Below are 10,000 nucleotides of genomic sequence, written 5' to 3' on the forward strand. Positions count from 1 at the left end.
CTCTCTCTCTCTCTGTATCTGTCTCCCTGTCTCTGTCTCTCTGTCTATCTGTCTCTCTGTGTCTGTCTTTGTCTTTCTGTCGCTCTCTGTCTCTGTCTGTCTCTATGTCTGTCTCTCTCTCTTCTCCCCTTTCTCTCTCTCTTTCCTGCCCCCTCCCTCTCTCCTGCCTCTCTCTCTGTCTCTGTCTCTCTCTGTCTTTCTGTCTCTGCCTCTCTCTCTCTCTCTCTCTTTGTGACCCCACCGCTATCTATCACAGGAGAAATAAATTCACACAGTTCGGTTGAGTGCATGCTTGTGCACGACCGAGTAAGTGGGGAGGTAGATTGGCACAGGGAGAGGGGGAGAGAGAGAGAGAGTGAGAGAGAGAGGAAGATAGAGAGTGAAAGAGAGAGAGAGGGAGAGCGAGAGAGAGAGAGAGAGGGAGAGAGAGGGGGAGCGGGAAAGAGAGAGAGAGTGAGAGAGAGAGGGAGAGAGAGAGGGAGAGGGGGGGAGAGAGTGCGAAAGAGAGGGAGAGAGAGAGAAAGAGAGAAACTGAGAGAGCGAGTGAGAGGGAGTGAGAGAGAGTGGGAGAGAGAGGGGGAGAGGGAGAGAGAAATAAAAATTAAAAATTTTCGTTTCGATTTCGATTTCGATTTCTCTCTCTCTCTCTCTCTCTCTCTCCCTCCCAAACAATATTCATAACACTATGTAAGGTATAAAATCTTGTTTGATTTTGCTTAGCCCCTTCAAATAGGGCGGGGCCTTATACTGAATAAATCGTTCGTTCGTTCGTTCGCCCGTTCGTTCGTTCTTTCGTTCTCTCTCTCTCTCTCTCTCTCTCTCTCTCTCTCTCTCTCTCTCTCTCTCTCTTTCTCTCTCTCTCGCTCATGATAATACCTGTACTTACATTATAGCGATGGACGTATTTTTTACCCAGAAATATCAAAGCGCTTGCACGCGTATCATTCACAGTAATTCAGAGATTCAGAGAAAAAAACGAAACACACACAAAAAAAGCAACAGAACAGCTAAAAAATGGTTGTGGGTCGGATTGGGGGAGAGGGTGTGGGGTGAGGGAGGCGAGATTATTTTTAGAAAGATGTAGATTTTAGATACGTGCAGACTTTAATGAAGGGCTTTGACAACTGAAGCGTAAAAAGGGAGCTGTAAGGGCAGAAAAGGATGGGCCGTTGATTGTAGACATTCTCTCTCTCTCTCTCTCTCTCTCTCTCTCTCTCTCTCTGTGTCTCTGTTGGTCTGTCTGTCTGTCTTTCTCTATTTTTTTCTAAATTTCTTGGCGCATATACGTTATTCTAAAGAGTGTTTTTGCGTTTAAGTGTACAATTTCCATGTAGTCCTTTCCATGATTTGTAATGGATGTGATGCTTTCATTCTTGATTCTACTTCCTTGATGTTATGCGATGCTATTTACAATTTATTTGCTTATGTTTTTCCCCAATTTTCTCCTTTTGGGGGCTGGATGAAAAAAGCATTGTTGCTTATTCTATTACCTTCAGAAATAAAATTCATTCATTCATTCATTCATTCTCTCTCTCTCTCTCTCTCTCTCTCTCTCTCTCTCTCTCTCTCTCTCTCTCTCTCTCTCTTTGTGGGGTGAGGGGTACGGATGGGGATGTTGAAACAGAGTAGGTCTGAAAGTTTCAGTTTCAGTTTCAGTTTCGGTTTCTCAAGGAGGCTTCTCTGCAATTCGGACAAATCCATATACGCTACACCACATCTGCTAGGCAGATGCCTGACCAGCTGCATAACCCAACGCGTTTAGTCAGGCCTTAAGCGAATGTTCTTATATTTGTCTATCTATCAGAGTGGATTTTTTTCCTACCGAATATTGCCAGAGGACAACACTCTCGTTGCCATGAAATCTTTTTCAGTGCGCCAAGTGCGCGTGCTGCACACGGGACCTCGGTTTATCTCCTCATCACTCAGCACTCTATGTTATAGATGTATTCACAAATCTGCCCCTTCCTATCTCTGCAGCTGCCTTCACCTCTACACTCCATCTCGCTCACTACGATCGGCTTCGGATCCATTCTGTTTACGCATACCCAGATTCAAACACTCGACTGTTGGCCGCCGTTTTTTCTCTGTCTCTGGACCTTGCAATTGGAATGAACTTCCCCTTTCGCTTCGTCAAGTCTCCACACTCAGCTCTTTCAAGTCTGGCATTAAAACCCACCTCTTCCCAAAATAGTCTCCCTTGCCTGTCTCTTCCTTGTTTTTAGTTTCTCCAGTTTTAGAGTTATGCATGCGTGTGAATGACTGGTGCGAAAGCGCTTTGATTTGTCTCTGCACAAGATTCAGCGCTATATAAATACCATTATTATTATTATTATCATCCGAATGACTAGACGCTCAGTTAGATTTCACCAGTCAAACTTGGGAGAAAAGAGCGAGAGCGGGATTCGAACCCACGTCCTTTCGGACTCTCTATATTGGTAGCTGAGCGTCTTAACTATTCTGCCACCTTCCACCTCTCAGATCTGAAACTGATCATGGGGAATGAGATGTAGAGGGTGTAGAGGTAAAGGCAGGAGGAGATATAGGCGAGTGATATGCTCAGACCTTTCTCTTCAAAAGGACGAATTGAGCTGTAGAATTATGTACACGTTGGAGGAGGAGTGGATGACTATCCGGACAAAGCAGGCAGACCAGACAAAGAGAGATTTATATATATATAGCGAGCGAGGCGAGAGAGAATGATGGAAGTGGACAAGTGTAGATGTTGCGTCGGAGGACAGGCAGTTGTATTGCGCGGACGGAAGAGCCTAATATGGTCGTAACCCGCTACTAACTGTGTGTAGTATGGAACTGACCAATTGCGTGGTTCGGTCAAGGTAGGCATTTAGTCACTTGTAACTGTCAAAAAGTTAGAACCAAGCAATGCAGCTGGCACCAGGTCTTTCCAAACTAGAACAGCCAGTCGCAGAATTTGACAGGTCTTGTTGTATTACTAAAAATGTTTGGTTTGCGCGGCTATCGTGTTGTCAAAAAGAGAACACCGAGGTTGTGGAACGAGTTGAGGAAACGGGTGAATGCATTGCCAAGCTTGATCGAGTTGTGTGTGTGTGTGTGTGTGAGCGAGAGAGAGAAAGAGAAAGACAGGCAGACAGAGACAGAGACAGAGAGAGCGGAGAATTACATAGTTTGTAGAATTTGGTTGTTTGAGTTTGTTTAACGTTTTATCACTTATTCTTTCAATTCGTCACAGAACCTGTGAAGAAGTGTCTTTTTTTTCTTTTTTTTTTTCTTTTTTTTTCCTGGTGAATTGAACTCGTCAGCACCCCATCCCCATCCCCCCGCCCCCCATCCCCCGACACACACACACACACACACACACACACACACACACACACACACACACACACACACACACACACACACACACACACACACACCCTTCTGCCCACCACCCTTCCCACTCCCATACCTCCACCCCTCCTTCTCTCTTCCTCCCGTTGCTTCATGCTTTCTTGCGAGAAAGCGTGACACAAATTGAAGCGAATGAACTTTTGAGTTCGAGAAGGAGCAGACTCCCTTCCCTCCTTCTCCGGATCACATAGACATTTGATTAATTAAAAGTACACGGTTTGGGGGGTTGATTATTCTCCACTTCTGAACCAATTGCTGTATTTTTTAGATATTCAATTTGTTTAGTGGATGATGGGTTGACTGCTTTTATATATATATATATATAATATATATATATATATATATATATATATATATATATATATGTGTGTGTGTGTGGGGGGGGGGGGGGGGTGTTAACGTACTTTTTCGACTTCATGTACATAAACAGGAAATACACATATGTACATATGTATTTAGTTCCGACACAGTTATGATACACGAAAGGTACATGTGCAAACAGTTAATCAAATATTCAGTCTAAGAGAGAAAGAGAGAGAGAGAAAGAGGGAGAGAGAGAGAGACAGACAGTAGTGACAGAAGCAGAGAGAGAGAGAGAGAGAGAGAGAGAGAGAGAGAGAGAGAGAGAGAGAGAGAGAGAGAGAGAGAGAGAGAGAGAGAGAGAGAGAGAGAGAGAGAAGTCTGTATTTGCAAATGATCGGAATGTAACGTTGTTATCAGTAGGATTGTGTGTCTCAGTCTGAACAAAATCGCCCAGAGGGAAGGATTTACTTGATCAGATCTCATAACTCAGAACTCAAAAACGTTTTTAAATCAAGGATTGATATTTCAAGCATGGCCCCATACTTCCAATCTGTCCTTCTTCTTCGTTCGTGGACTGCATCTCCCACGAGTGGGTTTTTACGTGTCTGATCGTTTTTACCCCCACCATGTAGACAGCCATACTCCATTTGCGGGGGCGGGATAGGCTAAAACAAACAAACAAACAAAGCAACCCCCCCCCCCCAAAAAAAAAAAAAAAAAAAAAAAAAATGACAAAAATACAGAAATAAGGTTACGCATCTTTACAAGTTAAAAACGTTTCGAGTCCAGTGCACGTGTTGCGTCTGCGGCGCAGAATGCAGAGTGATTCAACTGTCAGACAATTTAGTATAATTTGGAAATGATATTACAAAAACAGATGAAATATTTGACTATATCATTCTAGTGGCGAAACCTTTCATCTATAAATGCAGAATAAATAAAATCAAACCATGTATAAAGTACTTCCCGGCAGACCTAAGAAACATATATAAAACCGAAAAATATATACACTCGATAGAAATGATACCCATACATAAAAATGATTGAAAGCAACGAGGAGGAGGAAGGACAACCACGAATGTAACGTTTGCTCTTTTATTATTTTTTTTTTCCTTTCATTTATTTACTTGTTTTATGCAATGCATATGACTTTTTTATTTCTGTTTTTTTTTCTCGGTATAAAAACATTATGTTGTTGTTTTCCTGATTTTCAGTTTAAGTAATGCACAATAACAAATATCATTAATTTCAAATATTAGTTTTGTATGTCTGTCTATGTATTAAATGTTAAATTCGAATGAAAATATTTATTTAAAAAAAAAAAAGATTTGTGAAAGCAGTGGAAAAAAAAAACAAAAAAAAAAACAAACCCACTTTCAGACAGCTTGCAGATTAGGCAGGAATGGTGGGATGGTCATGGTTAAAACGATACTGTCTGAGTTCAAATCCGTCTCTCTCCTTCCTTGCCACTTGGGAGGCACAAAGAGATGTCGTGTCCAGGAGGGCATATTTCACACTCCGTCACCTCAAGTGACTTGGAAGGAGTCGACAACGATACTCTCCACTGTTCCTGTGTGTCCTTTGCTTATCCCCCCATTCCTCGTGGAAAATACAGTTTGGAGGGACAAGTTTTCGTGGAGGATTTTGTCGCACTGATGATGCTGCTAATACTACTAATAATAATGATAATAATCATGACAATGAAGATGATGATGATAATAATAATGATACTGCTACTACTACTACTACTAATGATAATAATAACAGTAATAATAATAATAATAATAATAATAATAATAATAATGATAACAGCGATCTGGTATGGGAGAATTGGGGAGGGGGGGGATAGAAGACAAATGACTAAATACACAAAGAAAATAAGCAAATGAATTGATACAAATCAAAAACATTAATCAGACCGAAACAGTCTCCATGGATGCATATATCAAACACTTATGCCGCACTCTGTTGTGTCATTTAGGTACAGTAAGCAAAATTCACTCTTTCCTATCCACTGCTCCTGCCAGCACACTTTTCCTTTTAACTCACTCAGTACGGCCAGCCCTCTCTTCTCCTCTACACAGACCCCTCGGATGTCCAGTGGGTGTCTCAATGACCCAACCTTTAGCTTCCGTCGTCAGAATTGTGGGTATTCTTTGTCAACATTCACCTCTTCAGTATAAGAGCCTTCCGCTTGCAATATTTTGATGATGGTGATTGGGGTGAAACGCTGTTAACGTCGTCTCTTTCGCCGTTCGTATGGAGAGAGTTAAACTATATAGATTGGACTACTGCAACTCTCTTCTGGCTGATCTGTCTGATGATAACCTAAATAATGATGATGAAGACAAAAAAAAAAAGAAAAAAAAAAGAAAAAAAAGTTGATATTGCTTTTTGTTCATGGCGGTGTTTTGCTCAGTAGGGTGAAAGTTATTCTGGACTTCATTGACTGTCTTCACACATTGTTCACGCTGATGTGAGTGCAGTGATAGAAAAACACTCTGTATCCCCCCCCCCCTACCCCCATCCACACCCCCGCACCCTCCCTTCCCCTCCCCCACCACCACTTTTCTTTTATGGGTCCCGTGTTTTCTTTCAATTACCAATTAACCTATTGAAAATGCACACACACACACACACACACACACACACACACACACACACACACACACACGCACACACGCACGCACACACGCACACACACACACACACACACACACACACACACACACACACACACACACACACACACACACACACACACACACACACACACACACACACACACACAATGGTGTAGAAACATCACCGCACTGGACTGAGACATTCTTTTCAAAGTAACCAGCTTCTGACGGGTCACCCACTGTTTTGACGCCTGTATTAACCGGGTGTCTGACCACAAGCCCAGGGCAGGCAGACAGGCCGGCCAGCCAGCCACAAACAGCACAGGACAGCCATTGGACAGCCGTGAATTGTCTGGGCTGTCGGTGGCTGTGGTTTCTGGAGGCATTCGTTGCTCCTCTCCCACTCTTTTTCAACTTTCTTTCTTTCCTTCTTTCTTTCTTTCTTTCTTCTTCCGTCTTTTTCTTTTCCTTCTTCTTCTTTCTCCTCCTCCACCGTCTTCTTTCAGGTGTGGTGTGGCGCATATGGATTTGTCGGAAAGCAGTGACGCTTCCTTGAGAAACTGAAACTGACACTGAAACTTCTTTTTCTTCTTCTTCTTCTTCTTCTTCTTCTTCTTCTTCTTCTTCTTCTTCACGCTAAGAAATAGAAATGAAGAAATCAAACTCGATCTTGTGAACGCGATTTCCACATATTGACAAATTCAGTTATGTGCAATCGTTTTCTCCAATTCATTGTTCGTGTTTGACTGTCTGCTGTATGGCTGTCTGTCCCTCCCTGTCTCTCTGGCTCTGTCTCTCTTTGTGTATGTATGTATGCATGTATGTATGCCTCTTTGTCTCTGTCTCTATCACTCTTTATGTATGTATGTATGTATGTATGTATGTATGTATGTATGTATGTATGCCTCTTTGTCTTTCTCTCTCTCTCTATGTATGCATGTATGTATGTATGTATGCATGTCTGCATGTATTCCTCTTTGTCCTTTCTATCTCTCTGTATGTATGTATGCCTCTTTGTCCTTGTCTCTATCTCTCTTTGTATGTATGTATGTAGGTAGGTAGGTAGGTAGCTAGGTAGCTAGGTAGCTAGGTATGTATGTATGTATGTATTGTCATTGTCTCTCTCTCTTTATATATGTATGTATGCATGCCTCTTTGTCTCTATCTCTCTTTATGTATGTATGAATGTATGTATGTAGGTAGGTAGGTAGCTAGGTATGTATGTATGTATGTAGGTAGGTAGGTAGGTAGGTAGGTAGGTAGGCAGGTATGTATGTATGTATGTATGTATGCCTGTTTTTCTCTGTCTCTATTTCTCTTTATGTATGTATGTATGTATGTTGTATGTATGTATGCCTCTTTGTCTGTCTATACCTCTCTTTATGTATGTATGCCTCTTTGTCTCTCTGTGTCTCTATATATGTATGTATGTAGGTAGGTAGGTACGTACGTAGGTAGGTAAGTATCTATCTATCTATTTACATTGAACGACGCGCAGTGTGACGACCAGCAGACTGACATGACACGCGCAACGTGACACAGATGCACGTGCAGTGACTGTCTTTACCGACGAAGCCAAGGCCGCAGGTAGTGGTAGTTGAGGTCATAATATGATTGTGCGTTCTGCAGAGAACTGTGTGAAAGGGAGGGGAAAAATTAATGGTTTCCCCCAGAATGTTGCACGCTCCCTCGTGTCCGAAAAAGATGATGACAACCGACTCAGACAATGATTATTTGTATTTGTATTTGTTTGTATTTGTATTTCTTTTGATCACAACAGATTTCTCTGTGTGAAATTCGGGCTGCTCTCCCCAGGGAGAGCGCGTCGCTACACTACAGCGCCACCCCTTTTTTTTGTATTTTTTCCTGCATGCAGTTTTATTTGTTTTTTTCCTATCGAAGTGGATTTTTCTACATAATTTTGCCAGGAAAAACCCTTTTGTTGCCGTGGGTTCTTTTACATGCGCTAAGTGCATGCTGCACACGGGACCTTGGTTTATCGTCTCATCCGAATGACTAGCGTCCAGACAACCACTCAAGGTCTAGTGGAGGGGGATATCGGCGGCTGAGCCGTAATTCGAACCAGCGCGCTCAGATTCTCTCGCTTCCTAGGCGGACGCGTTACCTCTAGGCCATCACTCCACTATGGACAGTTCCAACCATGACTGTCGACGTTTGTGTCCCGAAGCAAGATCATATAGTTATACAGTCAGAAGAGGTCTGCAGGCAGATGATGTTTTGTTTTGAAAAGTCGGTCAGTACAACGGAACCATTACTTAATAAACAAATAAATGAAGAAAAAATAAATAGAATAAATAAATAAACTAATAAATAAATGAATGAATAAATGAATGAATGAATGAATGAATGAATGAATGAATGAATGAATGAATGAATGAATCAATAAATCAATGCAAATGCTTACGAAAAGCGTTAGCAAGAAAAACCTTTACCAATATATAATCATCGTAGTGTTATCATGTTTCCACTTCTGTGCGAATAAAAAAAAAAAAAAGTTGAAATGTGGCAGACATCATTGGAGGGTACGGGGGTCTGTCTTTGATTGACATAATTATCTGTCACATGGCGTGCGATCCATATAATGATCATTTGTACCGTGTGATAGTTATCTTTATGTTGTAGCTCATTACACGTACAGCGGTTCCCACCTTCTTCCACACCCCGTTGAACTAGGCCTTGATCCCTTTAATTAAGCCATACGAGTTCGTAGCAAAAACAACAAACAAACAAACAAAAAACCCAACAAAAAACAAAAACAAAAACAAAAAACGCCTCTAATCCGGCTCCGACACGCCGTTCTCTTAGTCGTAATAGCAACGATGATGGCGAGGAGATGTTGGGAAGGTGAACAGGATACTGTTGGTGGTGGTGGTGGCGGTGCTGGTGGTGGTGGTGGCGGTGCTGGTGGTGGCGGTGCTGGTGGTGGTGAAGAAGAAGAAGAAGAAGAAGAAGAAGAAGAAGAAGAAGAAGAAGAAGAAGCAGAAGAAGAAGAAAAAGAAGTTTCAGTGTCAGTTTCAGTTTCTCAAGGAAGCGTCACTGCTTTCCGACAAATCCATATGCGCCACACCACACCTGTAAGGCAGATGCCTGACCTACACCATAACCCAACGCGCTTAGTCAGGCCTTGAGCGCATACATATATACACTTGTGTACCTATCAGAGTGGATTTCTTCGACAGAATTTTACCAGAGGACAACACTGTCGTTGCCATGGGTTCTTTTTCAATGCCACAAGTGCGTGCTGCACACGAGACCTCGGTTTATCGTCTCATCCGATGACTAGACACTCAGTTTGAGTTTCCAGTCAAACTTGGGAGAAAGGGCGAGAGTGTGATTCGAACCCAGACCCTCACGGACTCTGTATTGGCAAATGAGCGTCTGCCGCCTTCCTCAGCTGAAGAAGAAGAAGAAGAAGAAGAAGAAGAAGAAGAAGAAGAAGAAGAAGAAGAAGAAGAAGAAGAAGAAGAAGAAGAAGATGATGATGATGATGAAGACACTGGAATGAACTGTCTATCGTGGAAGGTGATTAGAATCGTGGTGGTGGTGGTGGTGGTGGTGACGGTGGTGGTTGTTGTTGGTGGTGGTGGTGATGGTGGTGGTGGTGATTGTGGTGGTGGTGGTGGTGATGGTGGTAGTGGCGATGGTGGTGGTGGTGATGGTGGTGGTGGCGATTGTGGTGATGA

At 42.5% G+C, this 10,000-nt stretch overlaps 1 protein-coding gene across 1 annotated transcript in view; it reads left to right on the plus strand.

The window, feature by feature from the left end:
- LOC143285620 (thyrotropin-releasing hormone receptor-like) overlaps positions 1-10,000 on the plus strand; it is a gene marked incomplete at its 5' end in the record, with an annotated part of 92,362 nt that overhangs the window by 26,180 nt on the left and 56,182 nt on the right. The gene's annotated exons all lie outside the window — the stretch shown is intronic.

Source organism: Babylonia areolata, chromosome 9, assembly GCF_041734735.1.
Source record: "Babylonia areolata isolate BAREFJ2019XMU chromosome 9, ASM4173473v1, whole genome shotgun sequence".
NCBI classification, from domain to species: Eukaryota; Metazoa; Mollusca; class Gastropoda; order Neogastropoda; family Buccinidae; genus Babylonia; species Babylonia areolata.